A 20,018-nucleotide genomic window follows, 5' to 3' on the forward strand; every position below is an offset into this window, starting at 1 on the left:
GCAACAGAGACCTAAAAGAAAGAAATGAAGACAGAGATGCCAGGCTTTTCACTTAGTTTTCCTGTAGCCCAAATTGAGAAGTACTTTTTGGCAAAAGCTATTTCTAACAGCTCATTTAAAAAGAGGCCAGGCCTTTAATTCCACCACTGAGAAGGCAGAGGCAGGAGGATCTTATGATTTTGAAGCCAACCTAATCTACATAGTGAGTTCAGAAATAGCCAGGAATACATGGAAGAGACCTTGTCTCAAAAAAGGATAGATGGATGAATGGATTGATGGATAGATGCAGATAGATAGATAGATAGATAGATAGATAGATAGATAGATAGATGTTTCTACTCTGGAGGACAAATAAGCAACAAGTTATGAATAAAGTTAACTGTGTAAAAAGGAGTGTTATGAAAGAAGACAGGGGTAGGGATAGAACAGGGGTTCTCAATCTGTGGGCTGTGACCCCTTTGGGGATTGAATGACCCTTTCATAGGGGTCACCTAAGACCATTGGAAAGCACTGATATTTACATTATGACTCAACAATAGCAAAATTACAATTATAAAGTAGCACTGAAATAATTTTATGCTTGGGGTCACCACAACATGAGGAACTGTATTGAGGGTAGCAGCAGTAGGGAGGTTGAGAAGCACTGAGTTAGAGGGGAGGAAGCATCAATTATAAAAGCCCCAGAGGGCCAAGTGTGTAGTGACTCTTGCTCTAGTCTCTAACCCACTTTACTGAAAAGAATGCTGGGGTTTGTATATTTTAAATTTTACTTTTATGTATATATATATCACACACATACACACACATACACACACATATATATAACACACACACATACACATACACATATATATGTATGTTCCTGTTTATGTGTTCTATTTGCACACAGAGACATGCATGGAGGCCAGAAGAGGGTAATGGATCCCCTGGAACTCTATGTCGTTATAGGTGGTGGTGAGCTGCCATGTGGATCCTGGGAACAGATCCTGACAAGTGTCCTTAACCACTAGGCCATCTCTCCAACTCCAAAAGTGCTGGTTTTAAGATTCTGTCAAGAAGCTCTCCCAAGCAGCAAAGCTGAGCCCCTGGGTGTCCCCACTATGTAGCTCACAGAGTTCCCACCTAACCCAGTGACTGGAAAACCTTAAATCAGAAATTGTTCCACCTATCTTGTGTCTCATTCAGTAGATCTGAAGTGAGTCCTAAAATTCATATTTCCAAACAAGCTCCCAGGTGATGGTGATGCTGCAGACCCAGAGGTCACATTTGGAGAGCCAATAATGCAATTCTTGTCTAAAGAAAAAATCACGGGGTACCTCAGGGTGTAGCTTTCTGTAGCATAGCCGTCAAAAGGAGAAAGAAAAGACAGAATGACAATAAATTTTAAAGACTTTTAAAATTACATTTATCTAGTTATTTATTTTGTACGTGTGTACGTGTGTGTCATCACTCTTGTACCAAAGAAGATTCTGTTCTCCCACTATGTGGGATTTGAGGGTCAAACTAAGATCACTAGCCTTATGCTAATCCCCTCACACTTTGAGCCAACTCCTGAGCCAGCGGTGGTGGTGGTGGTGGTGGTCGTTGCAGCGGTGGTGTGGGTGGTGATGGCGCACACCTTTAATCTCAGAATTCAGAGAGGAAGAGGCAGAGGATCTCTGAGTTCCAGGCCAGCCTGGTCTACATAGAAAGTTCCAGGACAGCCAAGGCTACACAGAGAAACCTTATCTCCAAAAACCAATTTATATATTACCTGGTCTTCATTTCCAATTCTATACTCAGGGACCCTCATGCCATAACACAGAACTGTGTCAATGGGCACAAGGCAGAGAAGGTTGGTTTCATAGTTTTTACTTTAAATATATGTGAGATCTTTTGGGAGGTGTCTTAGGGTTTTATTGCTGTGAAGAGACACCATGACCATACCAACTCTTATAAAAGACAACATTTCATTTGGGCTGGCTCACAGGTCTAGTCCATTATCATCGTGATGGGAAACATGGTGGCATTGAAAGATCCCTCCAGAGTGTGACCCAGGAAGGATGTGACCCCCAAAGACACTCCAGCGATCTCTTGCTGTAATGACATGAGTCAGGTCTTTATTTATCGAAGCTTCGGGTCGATGTGCCTCATGCAGGAGGCAGGGGTCATCGACCCTGAGATCTAACAGCTTAGGGTTTTTATAGATAAAGGCTGGGGGGAGGGAGAGGTTTGTGGGTAATCACACACAATTGGTTGTTAGAGATGTCTGTAATATGTGTAAGCAGATCTCAGGCAGAGGTTTGACAAATCTCACGAGAATAGTCTCTGGTCTCAGTGGCCTTGGGACCCAGTGTGAATGTTTATCTGAGCCAACAGACCATCTGGCTGAATCTAATTTACAAGTCCTTGGGACCTCTGGTGGGAGTTTCTCCAGAGGAGGCTAAGTCAGACACCATGGGAACAGATTCCCCAAACACTCAATTGACCTTTGTTTCTCTGTTCTGCATCTCCTGTGACTGTCTTGGGTTAGCAAGCTAGCTGACCTGTAATTTTAACTATTTGTATTCCTGTTATACTATTTAACTAACTTAAAATTCTTCTTTCAGTATGAAAGCAGACATGGTGCTAGAGAGGTAGCTGAGAGTTCTACATCCAGATCCAAAAGCAGCAGGAAGAGATAGCCACATACCTAAACATAGCATTCTTTTTTTTTTTTTTTTTTTTTTGGTTTTCGGAGACAGGGTTTCTCTGTATAGCTCTGGCTGTCCTGGAACTCACTCTGTAGACCAGGCTGGCCTCGAACTCAGAAATCCACCTGCCTCTGCCTGCCAAGTGCAGGGATTAAAGGCATGCGCCACCACCGCCCGGCTAAACATAGCATTCTTGACAGCAGCAATGGAATGGATCAACCTGAGCTTAGAACGCTACAGAGGGCAGTGCTAGAGAAGTGACTCAAGCCCTTTGGAGAAGCCCAGAAGACAGTGTGTGGATCCCAGACATTGAAACAAGAAGCTGTAACGTTGAAGTTGCCTTGGAGGCCCCAAGATGTTCGAGATGCCAGAGCCATGGGCTATCTGCTAAGGAAAGCTGTTAACAGGAAGTGGAACCAGCCCAGGAGAAAGAGGTTTGTTGCAATCAACAACGATGAAAAAGGAGTTGGAGATCTGAAGACCACTTTGACATCAGACATGGAGATGCAGAGTTTGCCCAGCTGGTTTCCTGTCTTGCTTTGGGGATTACAGTTATGTGATTGGATGAATCTCAGAAGAGACTTTGAACTTTGGACTTTTAACATTGTTGAGACTGCTATAGATTATGGGGACTTTCGAAGTTGGACTAAATATATTTTTCATTATGCTATGTTTAGGTATGGCCCCCATAGACTCATATGTTTGAACTGGGGCTAGAGAGTGGAATGTGATGGTTTGTTTATGCTCAGTCCAAGGAGTAGCACTATTAGAGGGTGTGGCCTTATTAGAGTGGATGTGTCACTGAGGGTGTGGGCTCTAAGACCCTCATCCTAGCTGCCTGGAAGCCAGTGTTCTGCTAGCAGCCTTCAAATGAAGATGTAGAACTCTCAGCTCCTCCTGTACCATGCCTGCCTGAGTGCTGTCATGTTCCTGCCTTGATGATAATGGACTGAATCTCTGAACCTGTAAGCAGCCCCAATTAAATTTTGTTCTTCTAAGAGTTGCCTTGGTCATGATGTCTGTTCACAGCAGTAAAACCCTGAGACAGAAACAGAAAAAAGAAAACTGAAAAGGTCAGATGGTCATTTTGAAGTAATTTTTCTTATAAAGGTTAAAGCAGGGCAGAGAGTGTTTCCTCATCATGCCAGACAAAACTGGCCTGTTAGGAAATTTTGCTCCCCAATATCCTGTACCCTAACTTCTCAGATGAACAGCTAAAGTGATGTGGAATTTCAGCATGGATGACCCCCATTTTGTAGGGGTCATCATCAACTTACTGCGGAGTACAGTCCCACAGCCCTCCCCTCCCATAGATGTTTTTGATTTTGTTGCTCTTCCATGTAAGCTTTTTTTCCCACATTCATTACTATGGAAAGCAATGGCTTTCATGTTTTCTCAAGTGACAGCCATTGTTCCACACTAAACAGCACAAACACACTTTTGCCCTTAGGAATTGAGAGATTTCATTATTTTTAAAGCACTATGCAATAATCAGTTATCATTACGATATAAGTAAGAATGGAAAGATATAGATTACCATGGCTCCAATAGTTAACTATCAACTTATCCAGGGAGTTAAGCTAATCTAGGAGAAAGCGGAGATAGGACATGTAAGATAAGACTTGTAACAAGTTGGGGTTTGCTAGGCAAAGAAAGGCATGGGACATTCTAGGCCATAGAAATAGCATTGTCCAAGGGAAGCCACCTGAAGAGGTAAACAGATGACTTAGGGACCGAGGCCAAGTCACCTGTCCTCTTTTCATGTGTCAGTCAGTAGGATGGGTAAAGGCTAGGAAGAGGTGTGGTTGGTATGTTTGGAATAAAAGCCAGCTCTTAACTCACTGAGGTTGAGCTAGGGATGTAGCTCAATAGGTAGAGTGTTTGCCTAGCATTCCCCAAGCCCTGAGTTCAATCCCCAGCACCTCATACAACCAGGCATTGTAGCAAATGGACCCCAGGACTGGCAAATGAAAGCAAGAGGGCCAGGAGTCCCAGATCTTTGTCGTCTTTGCTATGGGCTTATGTAGCTCAGACTAGCCTTAAACCCCATGTAACAAGAATGCCCATGAATTCAAGATCCTTCTACCTCTACCTCCAATGTGCTGGGATTATAGGTATGGACACCACATCTAATTGCTAGCTGAAGTACCTTGGACGAGTCTGTTTACTTACTAGAAATTGGATTAAGTAACAGATATCGAAGCTACACTCAAAGGTACACTTTGGGATGACATAACTCTCACAAGTGTATTTTCAGAGTTATATCCATCCGCTTTGGCCAGGCATAGCAAGTGCCCGAGTCCATTCTGCACAGGTGTGCTTGCTCAGCTCCGCTCCACATGTCCAGCCTCATTCAGGGCTCCAGGTACAGTCAGGACTACGAACCTTCCCTTCGAATCCATGGAGAAAACATTTTTGTTTACAGTCTTTCTCAGAAAAATAAGGTTCTTCTGGTCCTCATGGCCTAGGCCTGCCCATCCTTGATCCCACCATAGTGAAGAAAGATGAGCTTCTATGATGAACTTAAAATATGTTCCATTGAAGTTAAAGGAACTGAACAGTCAGGAGCCACCGTCTTTCCTCTGTCCTTCCATTGCCAAACTAGGGGAAGCTTTAATTCAGTGCACTGTAAAACACCTGCCAAGGAGGCATGCAACAAACGGCAGCTATTAGTAATCTCACCCCAGGGAGTTTTGCCCAGGTCAACTAAATAACATTTTGTTATTAATATTAATCTCAGGTCCATCTTGTTCCAAAAAAGAATTAAGGGTTGTGGTTCCTTTTTGTCGGCAGGGCAGGGGCAGTCCACCTGCCCATCCTACCGTCTCTGTCTGCCTCTCTTCATTTGGCTGCCCAGTCAGCAAACATTAAGAGAATTAGTATCAACCTGGCATCACACACTTGCTAAAAACTAAAATTTCCAAAATGAACAGGATTCAGAAAATGTGTTGAATACCGGTGTCAGTGACAGACACTTTTAACATTGTGTGTGGAGGGCTGTCATGGAAGTGTGTGCTGTCATCTTTTTGTGTATGGGCTTTAGAAGCATGAAAGGATGTAGGAAGGAGTAACTGCCTCTGTAGTTTTGTAACAGACCCCAGACCTTAGCTCCAATGGCACCATTCTACCTTCAAACCCAGCACTGCGGCCCCAACCCCTGTCAAAATGGGAACAAAGACCCAATCCACCGAAGACCTAGTCCATAGTTCCAGGAAAGTCCCTAAATGCACTAACCTTGCTTTATGGCTTCTATACTTCTGCTTCTTACTAAGTGAAGTGTGACAACCAGGATGTGGGTTTTGTGCATAAAAGACAAGACTGTGAGGGCTCAGAGCTGCATGATTTGGGTAAGTTCCTTGCAGCCAATGGCCAGCAATAAAGACTTCCTTTTTGGCTTTAAGAGTGTCTGTGTGGTAGGCATACCTTGAAAGAATTCCTTACAAGACTGGCAAATACGGTAACCTTTATATTGGTTCTTGATGGACGCATGAAAGTTTACCTGGCTAATACAGTCTTCTTCTCTCATGCCAGGCTGTCTCTCACTGTGTCAGAACTCTTTCCATCGTAAGTGGAATGAGTGGGATTCTAGAATTGGACTCTACCCTACTATATGGGGAAGGAAATGTGTTGTCTCATGTAAAGTAACTATTAAAGGGGGGATGTATTTCAAGCCTGATAGCTTGCAGGTCTCAAATGAAAACACAGAACTCAATTTTTCTCATTTACTGGTTCTGCTTCTGGTCCTTTATCTGAGCTAGAACTGAAGCACAGGTGGTAGATGCCTTACTTAACACATATGAAGCCTTTGGTTCCATCCCCAACACTGTCAAAGTACTTTACCTATATGGTGCCCTAAGCCAGGACCAGCTTTTATCCTTCATCGTGCTGTAGCCTGGCAGAAAAGATGTAATGTCCCCACACCGTCCCAAGAAAGCAATACCATTGTGTCAAATGCTCACTCTTGAGTCAATCATGGTGACAAGTGCAGTATGATACTGATCTGATTCACATGCTCCCACCCACAAACTCCATAACATTTCATTAAATGGCCAAGGTCTTGCAATCACAATTCTGGAGGGTCTCTCAGATCCTAGAGGTTTCTCTGGCTTTAAAGATCCAGAAACATGTTGGATTCTCAGCAGACAGAAACCAACGCTGTCACTCAATGTGGATTCAAAGGAGGAAGGAAGATTGGGAATCTGGCTCCCCCTGGAGATGACTGGGAGTTAGTCTGAGGTTCAGTGTTTTGCTTTGAGTCTTTCTTTCCTTCACCTGCCAATTCTCTCCAATATCAGATTTCTTGTCCAGAAGATGGGACTAACATTAGTGCTGTTTAGCTGGATGGCACCTACATCATCAGATTCTTCTGGGAGATCCAAACTCAGATTAGAAGAGTTGACTCTTTTGTTTTTTAGGACAGAGGGAAGCAAGTCTACAGAGAATAATAGGATTTCCCAGGGAATTCCCTGGGACCAGAAGAGCCATTAGAAAGCCAGAAGGTGGAAGGCAGGGAACACAAGAGGGCAGTGAGGAAGTGCCAGCCCAAGAAATGGGCAATCCTGCCTGCCAGTAAGGGGACCTATCTGAACTCCAGCTGGTGGGTGTCTTATTAGATCAACACAATTAGAAACCAAACTACGAGGGAGTCCACTGATTCTGTTCACTGAGGTCAACCAGTGGGGACATTGTCAGATAGAGGAAAGAATGTGATCTTAGGGCCACAGATGAAAGAGATCGGCTGTCTGCCATTACTGGCTGTGAAATGTTGAGAAGCAGCCCTGCCACATCAAAGTCTTTTTAATGGCTGGGGGTGGTGGAGCAAACCTACATTCCCTGTACTCAGGAGGCTGAGACAGAGGGATGGAGAATTCAGGCTAGCTTAGGGTAAACAGCCAGACTCCCTTCTTAAAAACAAAATACAAACAAACAAACAAAACAAAACAGAAACAGATTCAGCAATGGTATACATAACCAGAAGCCCGTTTAAGAGGGATAATGAGCCAACTCAGCTCCTCTCTTGTAAGTTGATGAAAGGTCAATGAGTCGTTAGCCCCAACCAACCAATGAGAAACCACCTAGCATGGAAGCGTCACCAGTTACCTGTCAACCAAATCCATCCAAATAAGGAGCTTCAAAGCTGGAGACAGGCTCAGTGGATAAGAGTGCCTGCTATGGCTACACAAGGACCCAAATTCAGATTCCAGCACTCACATTTTAAAAATCAATAAATAAAAGCTGGGTAGATCTGTAACTCCAGCACTGGCGGTGGCAGAGACCAGAGGATCATTGAGGTGATGGAGCCCCGACCTAGCTCCAGGCTCAGGGAGAGACTCTGCCTCCAAGGAATCAACTGACGGTGACTGAAGGAGTCACACTTGACGTCCGTCTCCCTCTTCTGCCAAAATTTGGATTCCTCTGTTCATCATAAGCTTCGGCTTGTTTGTTTGGTTTTGCGAGAAGAGACAGGGTTTCTTTGTGTAGCCCTGGCTGTCTTGGGGCTCTCTCCGTAGACCAGGCTTATTAGTGAAAAATTTTAAGTGCTGCAGTCTTTCTCTCAACCCGGCTAGCTCCCAGATAATTGAGACAGGACCATTAGCTTTATTTAACAGCTTCAAGGCACAACAACTGAGCAGTATTAATCTATTTTAATTCTCTATTCTGGCTACCTCCCAGCCAAAATCCCTGAGATACTTGCATTCTAGCATTGATCTGGCTCTCTCTGCTTCAGGTATGTTCTCATGGTGTCACCTGGACCCTCTCCTTATGGTGAGTCCCCATTTCTACACCCTCTCCCCCTCCCTCCCCTTCCCCTGCATGAGAAGAAGTCCAGCCCTATTCTCTCCTCTGTTCAGTCATTGGCTGATCAGCCTCTTTATTGACCAATCAGGGAATAATTGGGGAACAATGTTTACACAACATTGAGACAGGAGATTCTCAGAATAAGGGTTGCAACCAGATGGAGGGGAACAGAAATCAGCATTTGTATAATACAAGGACAGTCTTTACACAGGGCACAATAACATTATACCTACGCAGGCTGGCTTTTAAACTCAGAGATCTGCCTGCCTTTGCTTACCCAGTTCTGGGATTAAAGGCATGTGCCGACTGCTTTTACTGGAGTTTAAAAATCTTTCCATTTCAGCCCACGTAGTACTGGGATTACAGGTATATACCACTATGCTTGGCATTAATTACCTTTTTATAATGGCACATAAAAATGCTGAAGCTGTCCAGTGGTGGTGGTGCATGCCTTTAATCCCAGCACTCAGAAGGTAGAGGCAGGCAGATCTTTGAGTTTAAGGCTAGCCTGGTCTACAGAATGAGTTCCAGGACAGCCAGGGCTACACAGAGAAACTCTGTCTTGAAAAACAAACAAACAAACAAACAAACAAATGAAAAAGATGAAACTTATAATGAACAGATGAATCCAAATTTTGACAAAAGAGGAGGGAAGAGACCCTCTACCACTGCACAGATGACAGTAAACTGAGCACTGTGATATGGTTGGTTTTTATTGTTTATTTTGTTTGAGATGTTAGTTTACCTTTATTGAGGTAACCTGCACTAGGGTTTTTGAACAAACCATGTTTGCCCAGCCAGACTCAGACAAGCATCTCCAGCTGCCAGGCCTTCTTGTTAATGTTTGGCCAGCTCAGTGAATGGGATGGCAGTATCTTTCAGCTTCTGCCGCTGGGTGGCAAAGCTAGATTAGTTGACTTGTGGGGGCCTGGGAATCAACCTCAATTCTTGGCACAATCTACCTTCCTTTTCTGTGTATTGAAGAAGAGCACCCAGATGATCTTTGAGAAAAGGATCTGGACATAAGCCTTATCAAATCATCCTGACAGTAGCAAGAAGGACAGCAATGAAGAAGCTCTTAAGGGTGGAGTCATTTCCCTTGGCCAAAAACTATTGTAGCTACTACCCTCCACTGGGTATTGCTTGAGAGACATAGGGATCTTGATGCAGACATTGTATGGATGTCTGTAGCAGGCAGGCATTCTAATTCTCTGTGGAACTCAGTCACAAGGTTCTGGAATACCAGGAAGAGGAGGCTGAGGACCAGGAACTGGTGCATGTATGCCAACGTGGCGAGTGGTTCTTTATAATCAAAGAAGTAGCATTTGAGCTGTGTAGCTCTTGGAAGATGTGTCTGCATAGGACGCTCCACAAGGCAGGACCTCCCGCAGGCTGGCATGAGCTGCTGTTTGGCCAGTTTGAACCCGGGGGTTGGGAAGAAGTTGACCTCCAGCAGAACCAGCAAGCAGCCCAGCTCTCCCCCACACCTGCTGGCTCTCCCAGTTCATCTTCCTTGAGTTGGCTGCAGCTTTCAGGATTTGTGATCAAGATGGCCCTAAGCCCCAAGCCTACAGAGGCCAGAAGATGGTGTTGGATCGTCTGGAAATGGAGTTACAGATAGTTGTGAAACACCATGACAGTGCAGGGAATCCAACCTTGGTCCTCTAGAAGAGCAACCAGTGCTCTTAGTGACCCATCCACTCTCCAGCCTTGCCATGCCCAGGTTTAAATTCATTTGCTTTTAATATATGGTCCCACTCTGTAGTCCAGGCTGGCCTCAAACTTTCCATGTACTCCTTGCCTCAAATCTCAGTGCTGAGATCATCGTGTGATTTTTTTAAGTCTTTTTTTTAGATTTTCCTTATTTGTTTTATGTATGTGAGTTCACTGGTTCACTGTTGTTGTCTTCAGACAAGGGCACTGGATCCTATTACAGATGGTTGTGAGCTACCATGTGGTTGCTGGGAATTGAACTCAGGACCTCTGGAAAAGCAGTCAGTGCTCTTAACCACAGAGCCATCTCTCCAGCCTCCATAATTTTTTTTTAAAATAGTTGAATTGATCAGTCTTTGGAGGCTTCTGGACTCTTTGAATCATATTTTAAAAGGTGGCTCTTAAGACAAAATGATCAAAAAATTTGCCTATGTTTGTTCAGGTGGCTGGGTCTAACTCAGGGCCCTGCCTTTGCTACTTTCTGGTGGAGCTACTTAATCAGTCCTTGTTTGTTTTGATTTTCAGACAGGGTATGTATGTAGCTCAAGCTGGCCTCAAACTCACCATGTGCCTCAGGCTGACCTTGAACTCTTAACCATTCTCCTGCCTCCGTTTCTGTATTTTAGGCCTGCAATATCATATTCTATTATCTATCATTGATGATAGATATTATTTTGAGACAGGATCACTCCACACATCCCTGACTGTCTTAGAACTCACTACGTAGGTCATACTTACTTTAAATTCACAGAGATCCACCTGCCTCTGCTTCCTGGGTGCTGGGATTAAAAGTGTGCTCTGACATGCTTATTACTTTTAAAATACTTGTATAGCTTTAAAAGGGGGTGGGATCATCGACTTGCTTGGCTTCTATTTTGGTATACAGCATGACATTTGAGTCCAACTGCTGTTTTGAGACTCAAGAAGCCAAACCAAACCAAGGGCAGCATAAGATGATTTAGTTCCCAGCAAGAAGGCCAGGTCAATTGCCAGACCCTGATGCATGGAACAAAAGATGTGCCCAGAGTTGGCCAAATTTAGTCACCAGGATAGTAAGAGGCAGCACTGTGTCCCAGCAGGAGCGATGACAAGAGGAGAATCAGATAGCAAGCCCCAAGTGCTAGTCAGCCAAGGAACAAAGACACAAGGGAAGGGACCGGACTGCTGGCTGCTTTCTGCTACAGACAAAGCCTGCCTGTAATTTGGCTGTGGGCCTTGTGTTTCTGCTTTTAAGGCCTGGAGACTGTACCCAGGGCCTTGTAATATTCAGCAGGTACTCTACAATAGAGTTCCACCTCCTCCATGGCTTGACCTTTGAGGATCCTGTAGCCTTCCAAACTTCAAGGTCACCACTACCCAAAACCCTACAAACCTGATGCCCAGAGGCACATGAGAGCATTATTGCCTTCTGAAAGTTATTCTTTTGTTTTGAGGCAGATGCTCATATAACTTAGGATGGTCTCAAACTCACTCTGTAACTAAGGGTAGCTTTGAACTCTATCATCATCATTATTTAATTAAATTTGTTTTATTTATGTGTGTTTTACCTAGGTCTATGCTCTGTGCATCATGTGTGTGCCCGGTGTCTGTTCAGAGGAGGTCATCAGATCTCCTAGAACAGGAGTTAAGGATGGTTGTGAGCTACCATGTAGGTCTTAGGAATTTAACCTGGATCCTCTGCAAGCAACAAGTGCTCTTCACACGGGACCACCTCCCTAGGCCCAGCATTGAACCCTTGACGCTCTTGCCTTTATTTCCTATGTCTAAGAGTTCTAGCCATGCACCATCCATAGACTCCTATTCGTGGGGCGGGGGGAGACTGCTGCCTGTAAAGTGCAAGGGCCTGAGTTTGATCAACAGCATTTCTGTTAAAGCCAAGCACGGCAGCAGGTGCCTGTAATTCCAGTCCTAAAGAGGAAACAATGGGATCCCTGGGGTTCACCACCAGTCATCCTCACCTGATAGGTAAACCCTGGATCTTAGAGAGAGGCCCTTTCTCAAAAAATAAGATAGATGGCTCCTAAGGAATGATATTCAAAGTTGTCCTCTGACCTACACATGCACAAACACACATGTGCACCAGCGCTCACTTGAATACACATGTGTGCGCACATACATGCACCCCCCACACTTATTCATAAGGGCATATCTATCTACATACCTATCTATCTATCTACATATCTATCTATCTACACATCTATCTATCTACATATCTATCTATCATCTATCTATCTATCTATCTATTTTGGTTTTTTAAGACATGGTTTTTCTGTGTAGCCCTGGCTGTCCTGGAACTCATCTGCCTGCCTCTGCCTCCCAAGTGCTAGGATTAAAGGCATGCGCCACCACTGCCCGGCTAAGGGAGTATTTATCATCCACCAGCCTTAATAAGTAACCAAAAGCAGAATGAAAGCCAATGAACTATGGGGGGTCAATCCTGACCAGGAGGTCTCTGTGGGGCCAAGCCTCTGGAAGAATCCTTAATAGATAGGGAGTTATTCTGAACTGCAACAGGGCTGACTTTCCTCTTTCAAAAACAAGTCAACGATCACAATGAGCATGGTGGCTCAGCTAGTGATGTAATCCGAGCCACCTGGAGGTGGTTCAAGGTCAGGAGGGGCTCCAGGAGACTGCCTCATACCTTAATCTCAGCTCTCAGGAGGCAGAGGCAGTCAGATCTCTGGGAGTTTGAGGCCAGCCCAGTTTACAAAACGAGTTCCAGGGCAGCCAGGGCTGTTTCACAGAGAAACCCTGTCTGGAAAACCAACCAACCAACCAAACAAACAAACAAACAAACAGGTAGATAAAATTTTAAAAATTAAGTCAAGAAATCACACCTGCAATCTCAGGACTTGAGAGACTAGAGCAGGAGAATGGCCATGAGTTCCAGGGCAGCCTGGGCTACAGAATGAGACCCTCATCTCCAATCTTCTCTGGTGTCTTCAGCAGCATTTGAGAGTTTCCTTTGCACAGGTTTTGGGCATCTCATATTAAGTCTATTCTTAGGCCTTCTGTCTTCTCTGTTGCTATAGTGAGTGTGGTCACCACTTTATGCCCTTTAAGAGGACCGTGTTGGTATAAGTGGAGAAGCTATTGATTTTTTTTTTTTTTTGGTCTTAATTTAGACCCAGCCAACTCACTGAATTTTTCCATCTTTATTTTTTATTTTTCTGAGGTAAGAGTCTCACTATATAGCCCAGGCTGTCTCCCAGCTCACATTCCTCCTTCTTTCACTGCAGGTGTGCTCCACCTAGTCTGAGTATTTCATTTTGTAGCAAAAATTCAGGTATAAATAATACACCTGCAAGCCATGTTGATTTGACCTCCCTTGTTTCCGTCCTTACATAACACTGAAATGTAAGTGTTCCGTCCCTGTATGTTCAGTGCAGACCAAGAGAGACATTTGCATGTAGCTTGTGGCTTTATTTATGTTCTTCCCTTCAAGTCCCCTCTGTTGGCCCAGCGAGTCTTGCTTTCCTATATACATTCACCATGAATGTCCCCCATCCACTGGGATGCCTGCTGGGGGAACATGTGACAGGTGTGGAGCAGGAAAACAATGGGCTTACTTCAGTCGCCTGCCCTGTGTCTACCTCTCCTTTAATTCTTTTTGAAAAATTCCTCCTCTCATTAAATACAATTAATAGGAATTGAGATAAAAAATTAAGACCTAACCAGCCATGCCGGATCACATCTGAAATCCCAGCCCTTAGGAGACTGAGGACAACCTAAGATACACGGCCAGACCCTGTTGGTACTTCCCCACCTTTGAGAAAAGGTCTCTCTCCAAAGTGCTGGCTGGCTGCCCTGGAAGTAATTAGGTAGACCAGGCTGGCCTCCAACTCATAGAAATGTACCTTCCTCTGTCTCTCAAGTTCTTGGGTTAATGGAGTGCACCACCACACCCAATTTCTGTCTGTGCTTTTTGACTAGTATGACCAGGCAAAGCTCAGAAACAGGTCATCTGTTGTACATCCAAGGCCAGCTCAGTTACTCAGTGACACTATCCTTTTAAAAACAAACAAACCCTAAATCAAACAAAAACCTTTAAGCAAACCAACAAACATCTGTTATCTTCTAGGCAGAGAGAAGAACAGCTGATCAGCTTGATCTTACTTCCAGGAACCTTAACATTAGGACTAAGACATAAAAATGGTTGGGCTGTAGATCCTGAAGCAGCACCCCTCTTTGTGGCAAGCCCGTCCTTCACCCTCCTGGTATCTAGGCCCACTTCTGAGCCTCTCGTTGACTCCATGAGCAGCACATTTCCTTCCTGGAAGTCCATGCTCGCTTAAGTCGGCACTGATTAATGGTGGGGTAGCCTGGGCTGCTGTGACACAGAGCCTGAAGCATAGTTAACAAGCATAGTTAAAATGTCTTTCGTGTTCATGTCCTAGAGGGACTGGGTCGGCAATGAGACAGTACTCCACCTTGTCATTCAGGGTCCCGGGCTCTTTCCATCTTTGGGATCAAGATCTCTGTGCATCCTTAGAATCCTTCAGCAACTCTCCTGAAGGTGGTTTACGAGGAAGGTCTAAAATGAATAGACCTCATTCTTGCTCAAATTCCATAGCTCCAAACTTAGTCTTATAGCCCCACCCAATTGCAGAGAAGGCCATGATGTAGTCTAGGTGCTGGAGAGCCGGCTTGGTGGGCAAAGCACTTGCTGTGCAACATGAGAACCCAAGTTTTGATTCCAGCATCCACATTAAAACAAAACAAAAGAAAAGCTAGCCAGGCTTGGTAGCACACACCTTTAATGCCAGCACTCAGAGGCAGGTGGATCTCTTGTGAGGCAGGTTCCCCTCTACCAAAAGGAGCATTTCCCTTTTCACCAGCACAAGAGACAGATGGCTATCTGTGATGCCTATTAGCATACAAAGCTGCATGCTGGTCTCCAGGATCCTTCAGTATCAAGGAGACCCTGTTACACATTTAAAAGTCCGTGCTGGGATCCTAGCTCTTCTCAGCTCCTCCCGTACCCTAAACTCCCCCAGCTCATGGGCTCTCCTCCCCCAACTACTCATTCTCCTTATAACCCTGTTATTTTGCTCTCTCTCTCTCTCTCTCTCTCTCTCTCTCTCTCTCTCTCTCTCCCCTCCCCCTTTCCTTGCCCACCTCCCTCTGCCCCTACTTCTCATGGCCAGGTTCAATCTTTTTCTCTCTCTGGACTCTTCTAGATGCCTTTGGTGGTTCTCTCCTTCAGAAAACCTTCCCCTTAACTGTACCATGGAGTGGTCATGCTTGCAACCAGTGTACCTCTTTGTTGTGGTTTTGCTTTTTAAGACAGGCTTTCTCTATGTAACCTTGGCCATCCTGGAACTTGCTCTGTAGACCAGACTGTCCTTGAACTCAGAGATCCCTCTGCCCCTCCCTTCCAAGTTCTGAGATTAATGATGTGTTCCATGACTCAACCAGTATGGTTCTTTAAAATGGTTTTTAAGATTATTCATTTTTATAAAATTTGCCTGAATTTATATATGTGCACCATGTGTGTGGCCTTTTGAGGCCAGAAGAGGGCGTCAGATATCCTGAAACTGGAATTATAGACGGTTGTGAGTTAGCATGAAGGTGCTGGGAACAAATCCTCTACAAGAGCATCTCTTACCCACTAAGCCATCTATCTAGTTCCTCAAGGAAAAGTTGTATCCACAGAACCTCACTGCTATACTCTTAGCCATTGCCAAGTACACACGGCAGAGGCGATTGTGGGTGGGTATGGTAATGTACACTTGGGATGTCAGCGTTTGGGAGGCAGAGGCAGGAGAGTGTGAGCTCAAGCCCAGTCTGGTCTACACAGTGCATTCCAGGCCAGCCTGAGTGACACAATGAGACACTGTCTCAAACAAACAAAAATAAACAAGGGACGAGTAAATACACTATTGTCATTTGTGGTCTGATTATGTTATTCCCAAGTTCATATGTTGAAATCAAATCACTTAGGCGATGGTAACAGTTAAGACAGGGGACTTATGGGAACTAATTTTATCATGAAGACTTTACCCTTATGAATGGGATAGGATTAGTGTGCTTTAAAAGAGGACCCAGGTAGGGGGAGAGGACAAAGAACAGCGCAACAATGGTAGAGTTTTTTGTCTAGCATAAAATTCTGGGTTTGATCCCCAGAAGAACAAAATAAATAAACAGATTAAAAATAAAAGGCCTAGTTCACATCTTTTTGTTGTAGTACTGAAAGGGCTAGATCATGTCAGTCTCCATAATAATCCTCCTGAGGCTCAGAATAGGCTGTCCTAAGTAGCCAAAGGCCGTCTAGCTAGAAAATACCAGAGTTAGGACTCAAGGCCAGAGGTCCCTCCACTGCCCCTAGAAATTCAGTCCGTATTCTGAGGCCTCTGTTAAGAGCTGTGTGGGAGAGTGAATCAATAAGAGCCAGCCCTGGCCTGGAAGAGTTCATATCAGAAAAACCCAAGAGCAGTCCATTTGCCAAGACTGAAAGACCAGCTCAGGACAGCAACAGAGGAGATGGCATAGTCTTCAGTGCCAAATGCACAGCTCCAGCAGTGTGGGCAGAGAGGTGCACTTTAGGCTAAACTCAACAGTCTGGGAAATCCCCAGAGACAAGGCAGAACCCATCAGGATGCACTCTGTGCATGTAAATCATTTCAGGACACTTCAGATTCAGGTTCTTGCCAGTGAGGGCACTCCAGTGGATCTGACAGTGGGCGGTGGTTGTTTTAAATCCCAGCCCAGCAGCCTGTATCCCAGTGTTTGTCATGGGATTGTTTGACAATATGTGCAATTCAGATTAGCCTCAGCCAGAGCTGTGCTCTGACTCCCATAGATTGAAAGACTAGTTGTTTGTGGCTTTCAGGCATGGCTGGATCCAGGGCTCCTATCACATTTTGGGAACTTAGTCTATCTCTTAGCCTTTGCTTTGCTCTTGAACAAGTTTTGTCCCCTAGTGAGAGACTCTTGCCATTCAGGACTGAAAGCCTCTTTGGATTCAGTCAAAAGGAAAGAAGTTTGTTTTTTTTTTTTTATCCCCTTTAGGCTTAGATTTTTCCAAACCTACTTTAATAAAGGTTCTTAAATGTTTTAACCCCCTTTCTAACCTCCTTTCTAGCCCACCACCCACCAGAGGTAGTGGAAAGGAGAGGTTAGTAGGGCAAAGGGGCATGTGGGCCTGTTTAGAAGTAGTTTCTTGGGACAATTCCAATCTGAATTGTCAAACTATCGGCAGTTCAGTTTACATGATTCAGCAGCAGTAGCTCAGTCACTCGCAAACACCATCCATGAATCAGCAACGGCAGTCCGCCCAGAGGAAACTTCGACCTCGGAGGTAGCCAGAAGCCACCGGAATATCACGGAGAAGTTCTTTTTTTTTTTTTTTTTCGAGACAGGGTTTCTCTGTGTAGCCCTGGCTGTCCTGGAACTCACTCTGTAGACCAGGCTGGCCTCAAACTCAGAAATCCGCCTGCCTCCGCCTCCCAAGTGCTGGGATTACAGGCATGCGCCGCCACCACCGCCCGGCTACGGAGAAGTTCTTTGGTGCATTTCTTTCTACAAAATCAGGACAACGAATGATTAGAAAAGAAGGCAAGGCACTTGGGAGGCAGAGGCAGGCAGATTTCTGAGTTCAAGACCAGCCTGGTCTACAGAGTGAGTTCCAGGACAGCCAGGACTACACAGAGAAACCCTGTCTCGAAAAAACAAAAACAACAACAACAACAAAAAAAAAAACAAAGAAAGAAAGAAAGAAAAGAAAAGAAAAAAGAAAAGAAGGCAAGGCAAATCAGTGCCATGGTGTCATCCACTGTCTGTTGGGTTAGACTTAGGTACTTTCTAAGCATCACGTGTTCTCTCAAGCATCTGCTCTAGCAAAATATCACATGCTGCTTTTCCAGGCAGCTTCCAGAAAAACTGGTGTCTGTTCTCAGGGAAACACCCTCCCTCGTGTCTGCTTCATCATAACATCATCTCATAAGACAATTTCAAAAAAATTAAAAATGTGACACAACTCCAAAGAAACCAAAAACTTTCACTTCATTCCACCCCTCAAAAAAACAAAAACAAAAACAAAAAGAACCCCCAAAAGACAAAAACAAAAACCAACAACAATAAATATTTTGGAAAGAAAGAAATCTACGACTTATTTGGTTTTGTAAAACCAAAGATATGATTTGTAGAGTGGTACGGGGCTGTGGGAGAGGACGCCTCAGCCGGCCCATGCTGAGACATTCTCCCTGAGGTACCAGCCATACAATAGGTCTAGCATAGAATAGAGTTCATTTAGGGGCATGAAAAGGGGAGATAAGAAGGGAGAAGAGGTGGGACAGAGAGAGGGGACAGAGGACAGAGAAAGAGAAAAAGAGAAGAGAAGAGGTTGGCTGGGAATGTGGAGAGAGGGGGTAGAGGGAAGGGGAGAGAGAGAGAGAAGGGTCAGAGAGAGGAGAGAAGAGAGTCAGAGAGAGAGGGAGAGGCCAAACAGTCCTTTTTATAGTAAGCAAGGCCTACCTGGCTATTGCTAGGTAACTGCTGGGCAGAGCCTAGAAGACATGCTAAAGTGCTACCTTATTCTGGGTCATCACTTTTGAACTGGTCAGATTCTAATGTGAAGCTCTGGGTCTGTATGGCATACATATTCCAACTCTGGCCAGATCTGTACTGTCACTCTCTTCCCAAGCCCTGGTAACTTTGTTAAGAGACAGTACTGAAGGAACTTATCAAAGTAAAGAGCCTTCAGCCTAGCATCTCTACTGAGAGATGGGATTAGTGTTCTTTAGATGAGGCCCAGTGTTGGGAGAGAGAGCAGGGAAATCTCCCTGGTTTAGCCTGAGTCTCAGTCCATTCCAAATACAAAGTATCATAAAGTATACAAGCAAAAGACATGGGCAGCTCTGAGTTCCAGAGGCTGCACACCTTCTCTGGAACTAGAAGCAGAAAGGAAGAGACCAAGAACCCAGGATAAATCTCCAAAGGTCCAATCTGAATGACCAGCTTCCTTCAACTAGGCCCCAATCCTAAAGGTTCCAGAACCTTCCAAAATAACACCACCAGCAAAGGTTGCCACTTCATATCCAAGCAAGCAAAGATGCCAGTCCCATTTACAAGATTTCTATTTCTGTGACTTCATAGCTACCCAAAGACCCCACTGCTTTCCTGATTTGACTGGTGCTTGAACTTAGGATGTAGTTGAGGCTGAATCCAGGGCAAGCACTCCACTAATTAAGTCCCCTTCCCCTTTTAATGTTATTATGCAAATTTGCCTCAACATATGAGTTTTGAAGGGACACAAACACTCATACCACAGCCACCATGTAGCTCTCACAAGACCTCTAGTAGATACATCTATATTTCTGTTACACTCAGTTTCTTGTTTTTCTTTTTCTTTTTTTTTTCTTTCTTTTTTGTTGTTGTTGTTGTTGTTTTCGAGACAGAGTTTCTCTGTATAGCTCTGGCTGTCCTGGAACTCACTCTGTAGACCAGGCTGGCCTCGAACTCAGAAATCCGCCTGCCTCTGCCTCCCAAGTGCTGGGGTTAAAGGCGTGCGCCACCACCGCCCAGCAACACACTCAGTTTCTTAAGTCTCCTTTGCCCCCCAAAAATGGGACGGGGGCTTTGTTTGTAGCTCAGTTGGTAGAATGCTTGCCTAGCATTCGTGAGACCCTGGATTCAATTCCTCATACTACCGAAACCTGATTAGTAGCTCAAACCTGTAATCCTAGCACTTGGAAGGTAGGGCAGGAGAATCAGAAATTTAGGTTTATCCTCTGCTACACAGAGAGTGTGAGGCCAGTCTGGAATACCTGAGATCCTGTCTCAAAAGGAGAGAGAGAGAGAGAAAGAGAGAGAGAGAGAGAGAGAGAGAGAGAG

This window comes from Grammomys surdaster, unplaced genomic scaffold (assembly GCF_004785775.1).
Source record: "Grammomys surdaster isolate TR1022 unplaced genomic scaffold, NIH_TR_1.0 142, whole genome shotgun sequence".
Classification (NCBI taxonomy): domain Eukaryota; kingdom Metazoa; phylum Chordata; class Mammalia; order Rodentia; family Muridae; genus Grammomys; species Grammomys surdaster.